The sequence below is a fragment of the Nicotiana tabacum genome, chromosome 16, assembly GCF_000715075.1.
Source record: "Nicotiana tabacum cultivar K326 chromosome 16, ASM71507v2, whole genome shotgun sequence".
Classification (NCBI taxonomy): domain Eukaryota; kingdom Viridiplantae; phylum Streptophyta; class Magnoliopsida; order Solanales; family Solanaceae; genus Nicotiana; species Nicotiana tabacum.
The window spans coordinates 89686364-89704144 of record NC_134095.1 but is presented as its reverse complement, the minus strand read 5'-3'; positions in this window follow the sequence as shown (position 1 = coordinate 89704144).

Here is a 17781-nt window from a genome sequence, read left to right as displayed (position 1 = left end):
CATGCCTTGACCTCGGGGAGCGCGACCGACGCTCAACCGAGATAATCCGGTTGAGAAAGCCTATACAATACCTTTCTACCCAAACTCACCCATGATTTAAAGAGAATACATAACTTAATTAAATTAAACAATAAGGAAATCATGAAGATACTACCAAATCCATTACCATTAGTTACTTCATTTAATAAGTCTCAAAATGAACACATTTCCATGGTTTGAAGTGGAACAAGTGATCAAAACACAACATAACTTGTTTGGCTTTCTCAGCACCTATATAACCCACATTATGTCTACGGAGCCTCTAATAGATAAAGAAGAATACAATGATAGTGCCGACAACAAGGCTCCAACTATACCTCAAAATATGATAATATAATGAACAAAAGATACATGACCCCGAAATGAAGTGAGGCTCACCAAGTCTGCTGGGAAGAGGGTATACCGCTATCACTAATCGCTGTCTCCTGCTATGGAACCACCTACATCCATTTAAAGATGCATCACCCCCGACAAAAGGGACGTTAGTACATATGAAATAGTACTGGTTTGTATAACTAAATACCCTTTCAATAGAATAAGTAATAATGCAAGAAGGAACAATTATAATATCAATTAAAAACCTCAGGTGATATCAAACTTCAAGTTAAGAGCAAGATAAGTCTTTCAAGTAAACCTTCATATGTTAGGCTGGGAGATCCTAGCACTGATATATCACCATTCTCAATACCACTATACTTCTAATACGGAGTTCGATCACGACCTGGTCGGTTAGGTCGTCTCATCCGATACATCAACCATAGTCATAATCACAATTCTAATTAAATTTATAATTTTCATGACAATCACTACCATGTGTATGGTATGACGTCCGATCATGACCCAATCGGCTAGGCCGTCTCATTTAAGACATCAACCACAATCATAATTTCAAGTAAAAGTTTCAATACAATCTCCACCATATGTGCAGCATGGCGTCCGATCACGACCCGATCGGCTAGGACGTCTCATTTGAGACATCATCCTTTTCTATCAATCATCCCATTTCACACTTCTTTCATATCTCTTCATTTTTATTGGAACTAGTGGTCACAATTGTATTTTTCTCTTGGCAAGTTAGTTGTGTGTCATATTTCCACATTTCATATTTCGCATTTCATATTTCACATTTCGTGTTTCATATTTCATGCACACCTTTTTACTTTCAACAAAATCATGGATTTTCAACAATAAGGTATTTCTATTCAAGACATTTAAGCACACATATGAGCAAATAAGAGTCTTAGGCGCATTAAGATTTCTTACACAATTGTCATTAGCTTTCATTTGAAACACAACTTGAAGTCAAGGTATTTAGATATGCAACTCATACTTTGAACACATTTTCAAATAGTAGTACAACATAACAAGAGCATTTGAATTACCTATTGAACACGGATGTCTTTTGACACAAGCTTATTCGGGATAATTGATTCACAATGAGCAACTCGGGACTTACATGGATATTATGGAGTTTAATTCTAAGAGAAGAGTTTAGCCAATATACCTGAAATTCGTCCTTTAATGATACTACAATAATCTACTACAATAAGTAACTTCAATATACAATATCAACATCCAATGGAACCATCATTAGCAACAAATTCTATAATTTAGGCAATTTAGACATTTTATCAAACACATAGTATGCATAAATCTCTACATCTTATAGCCATAGAATTAGTTCATCCAACTACCATCATTTACCAACAATTTATTCCCCCCTCCCCATCATTCTTAAATATTTTATAACTTCCAACATCATATGCATGACTATCCATCCATACCCAACCAACAAATTTCATCAAATAATTACCTTTCAATCTCTACAATGGTTATGTATATAAATTGGGAAATTATGGCTTCCATTCTCCATCCCATGAGTCCCAATACTTAATTCATGCTCATATTCTAATAATAAATCCATCCATGTAAGCCTAAGAGTGTAGGATTACCTTTTGGAAGATATATTGCAAAACCCTCCTTTTGAGTTCTTGAAAATATTTCTTGAAAATCTAAGGATTTTATGGAGGATTGAGTTAGTTTTAGGGTGGAATTGATAGAATAAAGCCCCAAATCAGTAGGTATTATGATTGGGGGGAGGGGGGAAGTTGGAGGTCTTGATAGAGTGGAGGAAAACCTCAAGAATGGGGGAAAATGAACCCCAAAATGAGTATATAGTGTTTTAGGCGCCACAGGTGGTGTGGGGCGTTGCCTGTGGCGCTGGTTCCTGAACCTCAAGATTCCCAATGCTAGGGATAGTGCCCCACGCTACCCTGGGTGCTGGTGATGGAAAATCATTTCTATTTCACCCGAAAATAGGCATAACTCTCTCATACGATGTCCGAATTCGACGATTCTTTATGTTATGGCTCCGTAATTTCCATACGAATCTAATGCCTTAATCAAAACTAAATTTGGATCTAATTTGATTAATGTGATACTACTTATGCTTGAAGAAATGATGTGTTAACCCCGACTACTACTTTTGCACTTAAAATCTAAAATCATTAGGAATTTTTTTGACGGGGCCTTACACTCCAACCCCTCTCCCCTGAATAAAAATAAGCATTGTCCCTAATGCTTATTAAAATAAGAGTAAAAGAGGGGAAATAGTGAAGAAAACTCCATATGGCTCCTTGGACATCTCTGTGTCCCCAGCAATGTCATCATCCTCTAAGTCAGCCAACTAGATCTCATTATCCTCGACTCTAGGTGTGGCTGGGTTGGAGAACATCTCATGTACTACCTCAGTAGTGTCGGCAGCAAGGTCTGGCTCTTCAAACTGGCCAGCTGGTGCTACCAGTACAGATGGGGCTGGAGGATCTGGGGTAGACTAGTGCGGGTCAAGTAACATGTCAAATGGAAGATCTCCGGCTATAGAAATTCAGTTCACCTCTCTCCGAAGCTTATCCACTGACTTCTTTCTATCTTGGGACTTCCTCATATTCTTTACTTCCCTTCCCAGTTCTTTAATCACTTACCCGTGTTGAACCAAGGTAGCCATAATAGTCTTCTAGTTCTCCAGGACCTTCTTCAAGTCTCTTCAATGTCTCTTCAATGGTCGGGGCAAACCGAGGTTCCTGAGTAATAGACTTCACTGTAACAGTAGTGGACAAGTCAGAAAGCTTTGCAGTGGCTGTTTGCATCCAATTGTTGAGACTCTCTAATATCTCGGAGATGCGCAGCGCAAATAATAGAGCATCGGGCATTTGCACTGGCCTAAGAGATGAAGTGGAAGTTGTGGCAGGAGCTGTAGTAGGGGTTGTAGATGCTAGCGGAGGCATGGCTGCGTCATTGGAAGAAGGCTCGACCGAAGTGTATAGAACACCAACTGCCTCTGAAGCTACCACGTCTGGCTTATCATACTGGGCCGTGGTGGTAGGAGACTGAACTTTCCTCTTCGTATTGTTCGCATCCATGAGTGAGTACCAAGTAAAAGGCCTCTTCGGTTTCACCTTTGTGTCATAATCCCTTGGCTCTACCATTTCATCGGTGAGATATTCTATAATAGTGTTTGGATAGGGGTAGGACGAGTCATCTTGCCGAGCAATCACTGAGATGTTGGTCGACATTACGGTGCCCACATTTATCGGGTACCCGACCATAATAGACGCAACCAAAATTGCCCAAGTGATAGGAAGGTGATTCTCCATCTAGCTCAAGTCCAATCTGTTGTAGACAAAGGTTTTCCACCCCTTCGCCTCAAAACTCAACATACTCCAGTGGATGGGATCTCTGGCAGCAATCCATGGTGGTAGTGGCCCTGGTGGTGCCAGAATCTCTACTAACCAAGGCCGGACCTCATTCCCCATTGCACACTTCTCCAAATATTCCTTCGGCTCAACATTATTAAACCCCAAGTATGCGTTGAGCGTATACTGATCAAACCTCACTTTTAGGTTACATACTTTGGTCAGTTTGTCCCCTTTTTTATGTGATCTACATTGGCATAGAATTCATGGGCCATGTACTCTTTGGAGTCCACTATACTCTGAGTAAACTACATCCACCCCTTGCGTGCTCTGAGGTATCTCAAAACGGCTAGGTTGTACCTCTACAAATCTATCAATAGAAACTGTCACTCATGTGTTAGCGACCTCACTGGCCAACATGTATGAAAGCTACTGAAAGCAGCTAGGCTAACGAAGAGGTCCTACCAAATCTCTTTCTTCTTTGTTCTTTCAAGGCCGGCAGTAGTAGCATCTCCCCCTCTGCCATCATCAGGGATGTCCTGAACTGGTGCATCATGTGCCTCAGGGACTGGTGTAGCCGATGTCGCAAAAGCCTGACTAGCACTGTCCAATCCCTCGGAAGTGCTGTGAGATGAGGACAGTTTGTCCCTAAGTTGGTATCTCCCTTGCGCCATTGACTGTATGGCCGACTAATCCTGAACAAAGGCTGAGTTGCCCTTTGATACTTCCTTAGACGGGACATATGAGCTCACCTCGGAGAGGTTTGCACCTCTCCCTCTCCCGACTGTTGCTTTCTTTTTAATTGCCTTTTGTTGTCCAAGAGGTAAAGCACTCTTGCCTCATCCCTGAGAAGGTTCATCTCTCCCTTTTGACGTGTCGCCTCATCCTCTTAATCGAACCATCGTCCGTATAAAGCAAAGGCGAGTGATAGTAGCAATTCAATGTTCAAACATACACAGGAGACATACGAGAAAAGTATAATCAGAGTACACAATGAGAGTGTTCAGTCAAATCATGCTTGCAGGAAATAAGATCTGCAGTCCGCATAATATTTCTTGCGACCGCAGATGTGGACATGCGGACTGCACATTTTTGTTGTACATTAGCAAAAAAGAAGTGCGGTCCGCACAATTTCACTTGTGGTCGCACATCTGAGACACAAAAATTCCAACTCTCTGATGATAGAGAATTGGCTGATGTGCGGCCGCAACATGATTTCTACGGTCCGCACAATTAGACATGCAGCCGCACATTGAAGACAAAAAGTATGGATTTTATAATGACAGTAAATGGGCTGTTCTGCGACCGTAATGGCAATTCTGTGGTCCGCACATTTTAACTCGCGGCCGCAGATCCCTTCTTTATTAAGTTGTCTTAAATTCCACATCTGCGGACCACACAAATTCAAATGCAGCCGCATAATTCAAAAATTACGTACAGATCAATTATTTCATTCTAGGTTTTTTAAGTTTGTGCACACTTTGACATGGAAAACATCATAGAAACATGAAATTATGCTAACCTAGTTGCCATAGAACATGTATTCAAGTAACCAGTACAGATTTACCCCCACATGGACCCACAATTGAATTCTAATGACAAATGGCCTAAAAAGAACTAAAAGCTACAAATTAAACTAAAATAAAAAAATTAACATGAAATTGAAGCATACCAGATGAATGAGTGTAATGAGTGAATGATAAAAGTTGTTATGCGTGTGTACAAATGAAATAACCAAGAAATATTAACCGAGCACTATTTTGTTATTTAGAGAGTGAAAAAGCGTAACTATGGCCCTGTTCCTCTATTTATATGACTTGGTTTGATAGGGGAAAGAAGGGTGAGTGCGGTCCACACTCTCTTACCTGAAGTGTCGCGACCCAAACCGAAGGGCCTGGTGCCTTACTCAATCGAGTACCAACATAACATATCTTTCTTATCGTACTATCTTTGTTAAATGGGCCAAAAAGGTTTTCCATGGGTTAACCATAATAAACATAAGGGAATACTCAATATAGGACGATCAAACCTGATATAAAAACTTATACATGTGACTAGGGGCTGATTTATTGGCTTAATTATGGGGCACGTGAACCCATGGTCTCTCCATGAAATTAGATATTTTATGTACATATTTTTTTAAATTGGTACAATATTAATTGTTGGCACCCATGCTCCAAGAAGGTTGAATAGTGCCCTTGGTTGAAGGTTGTGTTATTTACCAGGAGGTATAGGGATCAATTCCCACTAGGTACATTTTTGTCTCTTTTATTTTGTAGTGCACCCATGTATTAGAAATCCTAGATCCGCCTCTGCATGTGACATACGATCCTATAAGGTCGACATGATCATTTGTAAACTCAAAACATAGTGTGATAAGGCCATACAAGTATCCGTATATATGACATTTGTCTACAAGCATCTAAGAGTATATAAATATCATAAAGGCCGGAATAGAGCCCCGCCATACCAATAAATACATGTCCTAATCATACTGACCAAATAAGCAACTCCGAAGCAAATGGAGCGCACCAACACCTTCCATTGATCTAATAGCCTACTTGGAGGACTCTTGACCTGTCTATCGAGACCTGCGGGCATAAAACGCAGTGTCCCCAGACAAAAGGGACGTCAGTACAAATAATGTACCGAGTATGTAAGGAATGAAAATCAGTAAATAATATACATGAGAGAAAACTGGAGTAAAAGACTCAACATGTATGTCTGAATAGCTCTGTGAATCATTTAATACTTATAATGTCATGCATATGCATATAAATGTCATATAATGCATAGTTATATGTGTTTATAACATCATCAAGCCTCTGAGGGCATCCCATCATATCATCTAGGCCACTGTGGGCAAAATCAACGTATACCAGCTGATTTGGTGGTGGTGCACATATAACGCCATAACCTTTCTCCATAACCTATATACATATATATAAAAACATATATGCATATATTACGCCATTTTTTCATGGGTCAATGTACATGTATACATGAATGAAATGCATAAGAAGTACATTAATAAGATTTCTCAGAATGTCATAAGATCAATATGCCTTTGATTATTATCATGAAATAAACTTTATCAACTTTCGTATTTTCTGAGACCCATGAACAGATGATAGAACAATAGGACACATGGGGAATCAAGAATATAAGCATCTCTAGTATTTCCATGAATAGAGTCATTTATTAAAATTGTGCATTTGCTCATTTCGTTTGCATCATATGGATCATGCCAAAAGATAAGAAAGGATAGCCTTAACATACTTGAGCCGATTCTCTTGACAATCCCTCTAACATACGTCAATTGTGACAAAATACGTAACGGCGGATCAAAGTAGGGGAGAATTCGTATGATATTCTTGAGAAAGATTGCACCGTACTCAATTAGAATCGCAAAATCCGGTTGTTATTATGCTAAGAAGTTTCGTATGAATCTCTTGCTGAAGTTATTTACGTTGCCATGAAGATAGATATATCTCTTTTTTTGTAAATTTGATCATATTCTTATATGATTTTTTGTTGAATTTGTGAAGTCTTACATTAGTGGGTGAGGGCCCCACTTAGTGATGACTTAGCCAAGAGCTCCTCCAAAATATGCCACCTTGTTTTTGTGAGTTAAGACTTATTATCAAGGTCTTTTTGGGCTGCCACGTTGGGGGGGGGTAAACTTATAAATAAATTCACCCATTTCCTTAATCAACTTATTAATCCCCCACTAATTCAATAATTAACTAATTACCCATATAATTAAGAATTATCTCAAATTACTTGAAATACTACTTACTTTTAACACACTTTATACACTTTACTATCATCGTCATATAGTACCTTGTATGGAACTAGTCCATAAACACCGGGTATTATAGCTCGGACCAAACTCCTTTCTTCGATTCGCTTACCCTCTCACCTTTATGAATTTACTTATCACTTGTTTGAAATAGCATAATACTTATAACCTCAAAATAATCTCATTCCCGAGCTTACGTCGATTAACTTATGACGAAACTTTAATGTACGAAAATGCGGGATGTAACATCTCATTTTTGGGCTTACATCAATTTATTTATGGCGTACTCTCACGTACGAAAACATGGGATGTAACATCTTTCCTCCCTTTGGAACATTCATCCTCGAATGTTGACTAATGCACTTATCATTATCATAACCTATAGCTCTTGCGAATACTTTAGTACTCTTCTTGCCATCTAGGCAAATGTTCTGTGAATAAATCCAAAGGCCAGTGCATTCCCCCCTTTAGGCCTCTTTCTCACGCCACGACTTATAGTTGGAATTCTTCCAGTCTCGTAACTGTGGCTACCTTCTATCATGCAGCCTGTACTACTCTAACCTTGTAAGTGCGCTTATGCGACGCTTTTTTCCTTTTTCCTCTAGTTTTTAGCCAATCTCTATGCCTCACTTTGTAAACATATACAGAACTTAACAAGATATCCCTCTGGGCATCTATAGGTATACTGAAGTTCTTTGCTGTGTACTTTGTTGAACTTATGAATATTGCTATATTTTGTTTTATAGTCCCAGTTATCTATCTGTATGACTTTACTGCATCTAGATAGGTCATACTATACCATAATTCTTACTGTTATTTATTGTTGCTGAGGTCTGCTACCAAACTACAGGTTATTCTCGTTGGTTATCCTATATGTATAAATCTAAGTCCTTTAATGCTTCTTCATTACTTTTCATCTTAAGAATGATGGTCTAATCTCATCTCATACTGTTGAAATTTTATCCATCTATTGTTGGTTCACCTTAATGTTGATGTATAATCTACCACTTGATAACCTGACCTCTTATGTAACATTGTCGCTAGGGCTCACATCTCATCAGGGAACATCTGAAATGATTAGACTGATCCACCTGGGGCGATACTGTACTTCTATAACCCTATTTCATAGCATCCCAATGTGATTCACCTTACGCGGGTATTTTAATCCTGTACAATTCATGAAATCCCTTTTTTTCTTCAAATCACTACTCAATCAAAGGCCCAAACATTATCCTTTATTTACCATAATTACACCCTCATTCTACTACCAGGACAACATTCCATCTCTTCTAAATATTACTAGTCTTAGACTCTTTTGAGTTCATTCAGGCTATACTGAGGTATCTATAACTTAGAGAACTCTCTTGTTTTCACGGGCTTAATCTCGAGGACTTATCTATTTTCATCACCTTTTCACTTGCCTTTTCTTATCCTTACTCATGTTTTCCTGAAAACCTTGTCGCTCTACCATACTTTAGCTTGCAACCTATACATATCAATTTATAGTACTCGCAACTTTCCTTCAACTGGCTTGTACCATAGATTTCCTTGTGTTATTCTGGAACATCAAGCAAGACATCATATCATTTCTAACTTTTCTTTTACTCTCTTAACTAGACCTCTATATACCTAGAAACCATAGGCTGGAAGATATGCCACTGATGACACCGCTATGATTCCTGGATACTGAATCCTTGCGCTTTTAGCCTTCTCTCCGAAGTATGGACTATTCACAACCTTCTGCATTTGAGTATCTCGTACATTGTTCACCTTTATCTTACTTACCTTACAATCCTGTATCACATCTTCTATCTCTTTCATGACCTCCCTTCTACATTGGTATAATTCACATCCACAATTTGAAGCTCTATTATAATACTTGCACCTCTGGTGCATATACAATCTGGGGGGAGCTTCATACTGACTTCTTATAAGGCTGGTACTTTTCTAACTGGCTTCATCATAGAGTTGATATAAAATATGGTTGTTGTACTATCTCCCTTGTACCTCTGATATTAAGGGTAATCCTGCAATGTTCTCAATCACGATTTCTATAATTTTTTGGGTTCAATAATCAGACTCTTGATTTACTCGTTTGATGTAACTCTTTGTTTCCTCTTTCTTCTGATTAGCTTTTATGTAGTCTTAAGCTATCTTCCGATCTGTGGCTCCTGGTATTAGTTATTACTTTAGCCTTTCATGGGCACTATGGAATATCCACAATACAATCTTTTAACAATTCAATCCTTTGTCTATGACCTAGACTCAATTCTTTCCTTTAACTTATACCGGAGTCTTCTACGGTTGTTTGATTTTCAACATATATGTTGCTTGGATAATACTCTGAAATCTTAAGTTCGTTCATAATGTAACGAATAATTCCTTTCGTTCCTTCTCAGCTTTCTTTAAATGTAAGCTATTACTTTCCTGATCTTTCTGCCCCTTGTTGCGTGCATACTTAGCTTATCTTAGTTCCCACGCCATGCTGGATTTTTTGTGCAACTCATATGATCTCGAATCCTACTTTTGATTTTACTTCCCGTTCATTAGCCACGGTAGGTGCCACTTTCTTATAGAGTGCATACAATGTTGTAGTGAGACTATTTTACATGTCCATTTCTTCTTCAAGTTACTATGCTTAGGTTGAAGCCTTCTGCCTTATTCCCTCAGCTAGTCTTTCATTCTAATACTTAGGGAGGACCTTCTGACTCTTGTAAAGCTGCGAGCTTATTACATTGTATACTCGATGAACTTTTTGATATTCTTCCTCGCCTATAATTATCTGTAGTTACTTACCTCTATGCCCTTGTACTTGTAGGGTTTCTTCTGAACTGATATTTTGACTGTCTTCCCAGTGGCACTCTCTTTTATTCCCGTAATACTCATACGGTATCTTTAACTACCCCAACTCCTATCTGAATATTTATCAAAGGTCACGATGTCATATCTGTGAGACTAGATTCATTATGTTTATCTTGCACGATCTGGTTATTTGTCTATATCCTCTTGTCTAGTCATAACTAGGCTCTTCCTGAATCAACTACTAACTACTCGTTGGCCCATTCTTGTATCAATTTTCTGCATAATCTTTCTTGGGTTATTTCCTTTGTCTTAACTTACATCTTACATTGGCTCCTTATTTATCAATAACATCTCAGGCATGAACCTTTACTTCCTTTCCTTGATGTCGTATTTACCCTATGTTCTGGAATCGTAGTATATCTATAGGATTTGGATAAGTGCAATCTCATTCCTTTCTCATTTTTATCGCATTCTTCCTTTACCATTCCATAATTACTAGAACCACTTAATTCTGACTTAATGTCACATAACTCAATATTCCCCCTTAGGGGAGAACTAAGATTTAGTGCTACGATGATCTACGTATAGATGTTTTACCTCTTCATCTTTGGCATCTTTTCACATCATTGATGACCCTTACTTGACTTGCAGTAATCTTTCTGTACCAAGGATAAAGAAATTTCCTTACTCGCGTGGGTGACACTTAGTGTAACTAGCACATACAGTCGCTTAAACGTAAGTTTGCTCACATTGCTTGCTTTAGGGAAGCGTCTTTCTGAATGATCATTCTCTGAATTTCTCAGGAATCTTCTTCTATTATCTATTCTATTATCGCCGGAACGCAATTTGAAATTCTCATGATGCTGACCATGATCAAATCACTCAGTCCCTAATTCATGTTTAGTTTATCTTGTTCACCAATCCATACTGATTTCTATTACTCTGGGGTCTAACTTTTCCTTCTGATAATCACATTAGAGTCACGAACTTATTTCTCAAATGAGGATATAACTTTATGGCCCATACTCTTTTGTTATCTCAAGGCCTGACACCTCTCGTCTTTTCCTTCACTTGTCCATAGACTCTGTAATACTGTCATTTTTTTTATTTACCATTGTCATCCATGTATAACATCTTACTCATAATGCTTCATTAACTCTCTTCTTATTTCCCTGCTAACATCTATGTCTACCACTTTATTCTGAAAACTCCAACAAGACATTCATTTGCTTTTAGCTCCCCTTGCTCCATCCCCTGGCTCTTCGGGTTGCCTAACATTCTCGATCTACTAGGTACGGGAGCCATACTAAGGTAATATTTATCCCTTCCAGGATTTCAGTGCCTGTCTTTATAAAAAAATTGAACATTCTAGCATTCATATCTAGTTGTACTATTCTAGAGTGCACCATATGGGTGTCTCGCAAGGATATTTACTAGCACATTTGCAATATCCTTTGGAAATGTCAACTAACGCAAACACACCATCCACCATTTTGGGTTACTATAACCCCAGCCGGATCCTGATATCTTGTCCTTCTCTTAAACCATATTTGTTAGCTCTCATAGGGCATAACTGAGTTCGGTGTGGCCAATTGTACATACCTCTGTCACTGTTGAAGATAACTCAAAATGCTTATATATCTCTTCCTGAATTGTAGATAATGATCATCATCACCAACTGGGTACCTCGTACCTTTCTTCATCTTGCTTCTTTTACTTGTTGAATCTTGTACCTTCTAATTCTCTCGTTGCTTTTTACCATATGGGTGGATAGATATTCTTGCCTTAAGACTCCTTATCAAGAAGCTTACACATCTTAGTACACACATGGTCTGCTGAAGACCTCACATTTACTCATCATAAGCATAATGCAAAATCGAGTCCCTCCGACTTAACTCTTCCACAACCATATGCAATATCTTACCAACTATCTTTTAGATATAGGTATCATCTTATTACGAATAAAATAGAAGTTAGGAATTTGAATTCCTATGACTGAGCTCTACCACATGATCTAGAGTAAGCAGAATGAGTGACAATCCTAAATGCCCTACAGCCTCATGCTTATAAGTGTGGTGCACAACACACCCATAAACAAGACTCTACTAGACACGCATTGTAAAGTCCCTAGGACAGAACTGCTCTGATACCACTTTTGTCACGACCCAAATCGAAGGGCCGCGATAGAAACCTGGTGCCTTACTCAACTTAGTACCAACATAACATATCTTTCTTATCATACTATCATTGGTAAATGGGCTAAAAAGGGTCGTCATGGGCTAACTAGAATAAACATAAGGGAGTACTCAATATAGGACGACCCAACCTGATATAAAAATTTATACATGTGACATACGAGCCTATAAGGTCGATATGATCATTTGTAAACTCAAAATATAGGCCGATAAGGCCATACAAGTATCAATATACATGTCATATTCTCAGAGTACATAAATATCATAAAGGTCGGGAAAGAGCCCCACCATACCAATCAATACATGTCCTAGTCATACTGACCAATAAGCAACTCTGAAACAAATGGAGCGCACCAACACCTTCCGCTGAGCTAATAGCCTACTTGGAGGACTCTTGACCTGTCTATCGAGACCTGCGGGCAAAAAACGCAGTGTCCCCAGGCAAAAGGGACGTCAGTACAAATAATGTACCGAGTATGTAAGGAATGAAAATCAGTAAATAATATACATGAGAGAAAACTGGAGTAAAAGACTCAACATGTATGTCTGAATAGCTCTGTGAATCATTTAATACTTATAATGTCATGCATATGCGTATAAATGTCATATAATGCATAGGTATATGCGTTCATAAATCATCAAGCCTCCGAGGGCATCCCATCATATCACCTCGGCCACTGTGGGCAAAATCATCAACGTATACCAGCTGATCAGGTGGTTGTACGTATATAATGACATAACCTTTCCCCATACCCTATATACATATATATACATACATATACGCATATATAATGCCATATGGTCATGGGTCAATGTACATGTATACATGAATGAAATGCATAAGAAGTAAGTTAATAAGATTTCTCAGAATGTCATAAGATCAATATGCCTTTGATTATTATCATGAAATAAACTTTATCAACTTACGTATTTTCTGAGACCCATGAATAGATGATAGAACAATAGGACACATGGGGAATCAAGAACATATGCATCTCTAGTATTTCTATGAATAGAGTCATTTATGAAAATTGTACATTTGCTCGTTTCTTTTGTATTGTATGGATCATGCCAAAAGGAAAGAAGGGATAGCCTTAACATACCTGAGCCGATTATATTGACAATTCCTCTAACATACGTCAATTGCAACAAAATATGTAATGGCAGATCGAAGTAGGGGAGAATCCGTATGATATTCTTGAGAACGATTGCACCGTACTCTCTTAGAATCGCAAAATCATGTTGCTATTACGCTAAGAAGTTTCGTATGAATCTCTTGCTGAAGCTATTTACGTTGCCATGAAGATAGATATATCTTTTTTTGTGAATTTGATCATATTCTTATATGATTTTTGGTTGAATTTGAGAAGCCTTACCTTAGTGGGTGTGGGCCCTACTTACTGATGACTTAGCCAAGAGCTCATCCAAAACGTGCCACCTTGTTTTTGTGAGTTAAGACTCATTATCAAGGCCTCTTTGAGCTGCCACATGGGGGGTTAAACTTATCCAAAAATTCACCCCTTTCCTTAATCAACTTATTAGTCCCCCACTAATTCAGTAATTAACCAATTGCCCACATAATTAAGAATTATCTCAAATTACTTAAAATATTACTTACTTTTAACACACTTTATACATCTTACTATCATGGTCATATGGTACCTTGTATGACACTAGTCCATAAACACCGGGTATTATAGCTCGGACCGTATTTTATTCCAAATTGACAAACTTCGACGAAACTCCTTTCTTCAATTCGCTTACCCTCTCACCTTCACGAATTTACTTATCACTTTTTTAAATAGCATAATACTTATAACCTCAAAATAATCTCATTCCCGAGCTTACGTCGATTAACTTACAACGAAACCTTAAGGTACGAAAATGCGGGATGTAACATCTCATTTCCGAGCTTACATCAATTTCTTATGGTGTACTCTCACGTACAAAAACATAGGGTGTAACATAAAGACATCCTCTTAGCATTTCTTTTACGGTCTGCACAATTTTATGTGGGGCCGCAGATTTTCTTTGCGGTCGCATATTTCCCATGCGGCCGCACATCGACCTCTTCTCTGACAGGCTCAAATTAGAGAGTTGGTATTTTCAATCTCTCATTTGTGCGGTCTGCAAGCTCATTGTGCGGCCACAATGTTCTTCTGCTACCGCACCCAAAAATGTGTGTTCCGCACAAATCAACTATGGTCCGCAGTTCTTGCAACACTTAGCTAGATTTTTGTCCACAATTCCTATAAGTCACACTCAGGCTGTAGCACACTTCAAATCAAGTTAGAATTAAAACACCTAACTACAAAAGAAAAAAGGAAAAGAAACATGGGTTGCCTCCCAAGAAGCGCCTGATATAACGTAGCATCACGACGCATAATACCATCAAGTGAAATGAATGACCGCCACGACATGGCTATCTCCAGCTTTTCCCAAATAGTCCTTCACCCGGTGACCATTGACTCAGAATACTTTATTATTTTTGTTCTTCAAGTCTAATGCATCAAAAGATATCACACCCATGATTTCAAAAGGACTACTCAATTTAGATTTTAGCTTCTAAAAAACATCCTCAACCTTGAGTTAAACAACAGTACAAGATCGCCCATCTTGAACTCTTTGTTCCAAATGTATTTGTCATGAAGATATTTCATCTTCTCTTTGTATAAGGACAAACTTGCATAAGCATAGTACCGGAACTCATCTAATTCATTCGTATGTGCAACCCTCAAGTAAGCCGCTACATCCCAATCAAGATTCCACTTCTTTAGAGCCACATGGCCTTGTGCTCAAGTTCCACTGGAAGGTGACAAGTTTCCTGAACATCAACCGGTATGGTGACATTCCGATAGGCGTTTTGTACGCCGTTCGGTAAGCCCATAATGCACCATCAAGCTTATTGGACCAATCCATCTGATTAGCATTCACTGTTTTGGACAAAATACTCTTTATCTCCCGGTTAGAAATTTTCACTTGACTGCTAGCTTGTGGATGATAGGGAGTCGTGACTTTATGAGTAACACCATACTTGCTAAGTAAAGTGTCGAAAGCCTTGTTCCAAAGATGTGACCCCTCATCGCTTATAATAGCCCGCAGAGTACCAAACCTTGTGAAAATATTCTTCTTCAAGAACGCCACCACATTTCTTGCCTCATTGTTGGGTAGAGCAACGACCTCTACCCATTTGAACACATAATCCACCGCGACCAAGATATAGGTATTTCCACAAGAACTCACAAAAGGACCCATGAAGTCAATACCCCGCACATCAAAAATATCAATCTCTAAAATGGTAGTGAGAGGTATTTTATTTTTTTTGAGATTCCACCGGCCTGTTGACATTCGTCACATCTTTTCACTAACTCACTTGCATCCTTGTAAAGAATGGGCCAATAGAAACCACAACTAAGCACTTTGGTTGCCGTTCTCGATCCACCATGATGATCACCATATGGCAAAGGCAAGCCCCAAATATTTCACCTTGCTGTTCTTCCGATACACACCTTCTAATCACCCCATCCGTTCAAATTCGGAAGAGGTATGGTTGTTTTGGGACATAACACAACCAACTGCTTATTTCTTCTGATGTGATAAAATTTCCAGCAATCCACCGCCCAGTTGAAATCTGATACTATGATGTTGTAATGAACAGTAATAAATCGGTGACAAAGGTGATGGCTTTCAAATCAATTGAATGTGTAATTTAGACTCATACTACATAATTCATCTCTTATATATATATATATATATATATATATATATATATATATATATATATATATATATATATATATATGAATCCATTAATCTCTACTTCTTCTCTGGCAGTCAATTATGAGTTCCCAACAAAATATCACAAACAGACCCATTTGATTTATTCAGAGTGCGTTTGATGTTTGAAAATTTAGTGTTACTTTCATTACATTATAATTTTTAAGTTTAGGAGTTTAAAGTAAATTGTGTAGTTTTATCCGTTAATAGATTTTTTGAGGAACTGAGAAATTTATGAGAATGTGTCATTATCTCCACTGATCTGAAACTCCATAGGGGATTAATGAGGAACTCAGAACAGTTAAGAAAGACATCTGATTTAAGTCAATTAGCACTCAAAAAAATCCTAGCGAGAATTACAAAGAAACATAAATTTCATCTACAGAGAGATTTCAGCTTTATTACAAATAGAGAATCTTTTCATCTGATCATTCTTATCCCACACCTATCTGGAACAAAGAAGTGAATCAGTTTATTAATAGGAGCGTATTAACGTTGGAGTGCTCCCACAGACTTCGAAGAATTTTGACGCAGTATAGGTCATTATGGACAGGTTGATTAAGTTGGTACATTTCATTCCAGTGGTAGTTACCTATTTTTCAGAGCGGTTTGTTGAGATTTATATCCATGAGATTGTTCATCTTCACGGTGTGCCGGTGTCCATTATTTTTTGTCGGGGTACGCAGTTCACGTCTCACTTCTGGAGGGCCGTATAATGTGAGTTAGGCACATAGGTTGAGTTGAGTACATTATTTCACCCCATACGGACGGACATTCTGAGCGCCCCATTCATATATTGGAGGATATGCTTCGCGCATGTGTTATGGATTTTGGGGGTCCTTGGGATCAGTTATTGCCGCTTGTGGAGTTTGCCTACAACAACATCTACCAATCAGGTATTCAGATGGCTCCTTATGAGGCATTGTATGAGAGACAGTGTTGTCGTTCATCAATTGTTTAGTTGAGCCGGAAGAGGCTCGGTTATTGGGTACTGATTTGGTTCAGGATGCCTTGAAAAAGGTCAAGACGATTCAGGACCGACTTCGTACAGCGCAGTCTAGGCAGAAGAATTATGCCGATCGGAGAGCTCGTGATGTTGTATTCATGGTTGGAGAGAGGGTTTTGCTACAGGTTTCACCCATGAAGGGTGTGATGAGATTTGGGAAGAAGGGTAAGTTGAGACTTAGGAATATCGGACCCTTTGAGATTCTTGAGAGAGTTGATGAGGTGGCTTACAAGCTTGTATTGCCACCTAGCTTATCAGCAATTCACCGAGTATTCCATGTTTCCATGCTCCAGAAGTATCGTGGTGATCCGTCCCATGTATTAGATTTCAGCTCAGCCCAATTGGACAAGGATTTGACTTACGAGGAGGAGTCGGTGGCCATTCTAGCACGGCAGGTCAGGAAATTAAGGCCTAAGAGTTATCCTTCTGTTAGAGTGCAGTGGAGAGGTCAGCCGATCGAGGCAACTA